Raw genomic sequence first — 1,226 nt, 5'->3', positions numbered from 1 at the left:
CCGAACTAGTGCACCTATACAATTTACCATTCTATTGGGTGTGTTGGGGACACAAGAGACTCTTTGTTATTTGGTTGCAGGGTTGTTTGAGAGAGACCATCTTCATCCTACGCCTCCTACGGATTGATAAACCTTAGGTCATCCACTTGAGGGAAATTTCCTACTGTCCTACAAACTTGTGCACTTGCAGGCCCAACAACGTCTACAAGAAGAAGGTTGTGTAGTAGACATCAGTTATTTCCATGATTAATGAACCTCGGGGTGCGTTTACATGTCGGTCATCAACACTCACGCTTTTGGCTGATTCTAGCCCATTTTTCATGGACTATTACTCACCGTTTTGCGGTTCCCAAATCAATTTCCATGCTGGTCGAACCCCAAGGTGCGCTTACGTGTCGGTCATCAACACCCACAGTTTGGGACGATTCTGGCCCGTTTCTTGAACTATTACTCACTATTTTGGTGTCTCGGAGTGATTTCAACAATTGACGAACCCGGGGTGCATTTACGTGTCGGTCATCAACACTCACCGTTTTGGCCGATTCCGGCCCGTTTCGTGGACTATTACTCACCCTTTTGGGGTCCCAAATCGATTTCCATGGTTGTCGAACCCCAAGGTGCGCTTACATGCCCGTCGTCAACACTCACAGTTTGGGACGATTCTGGCCCGTTTCTTAGACTATTACTCACTATTTGGGGGTCTCAGTGTGATTTCCACAATTGACAAAACCCCAAGGTGCACCTATGTGTCAGCCATCAACAGTCGCAGTTTTGGCAGATTTTGGCCCCTTTCTTGGACTATTACTCAGTTTTGGGGTCCCGGAGTGATTTCCACGATTGACGAACCTCGGGTGTGTTTACATGTCGGTCATCAACACTCATAGTTTTGGCCAATTTTTGCCCGTTTAGTGGACAATTACTCATTGTTTTGCATCCCGGAGCGATTTCCACGATTAACGAACCCCAGGGTGCGTTTACGTGTCGGTCATAAACACTCGTGGTTTTGGCCAATTCTGGCCCGTTTCATGGACTATTACTCACCGTTTTGGGGTCCCAAATCAATTTCCCTAATTGTCGAACCCCAGTGTGAGCTTAGATGTCGGTCATCAACACTCACAGTTTGGGCCGATTCTGGCCCGTTTCATGGACTATTACTCACTGTTTTGGGGTCCTAGAGTGAGCTCCATGATTAACGAACCCCGGTGTGCCTTTACGTGTCGATCATC

The sequence above is a fragment of the Triticum aestivum genome, chromosome 4B (assembly GCF_018294505.1).
Source record: "Triticum aestivum cultivar Chinese Spring chromosome 4B, IWGSC CS RefSeq v2.1, whole genome shotgun sequence".
Taxonomy (NCBI): Eukaryota; Viridiplantae; Streptophyta; class Magnoliopsida; order Poales; family Poaceae; genus Triticum; species Triticum aestivum.
The sequence above is the reverse complement of the archived record's forward strand: the minus strand, read 5'-3'. Positions refer to the sequence as shown.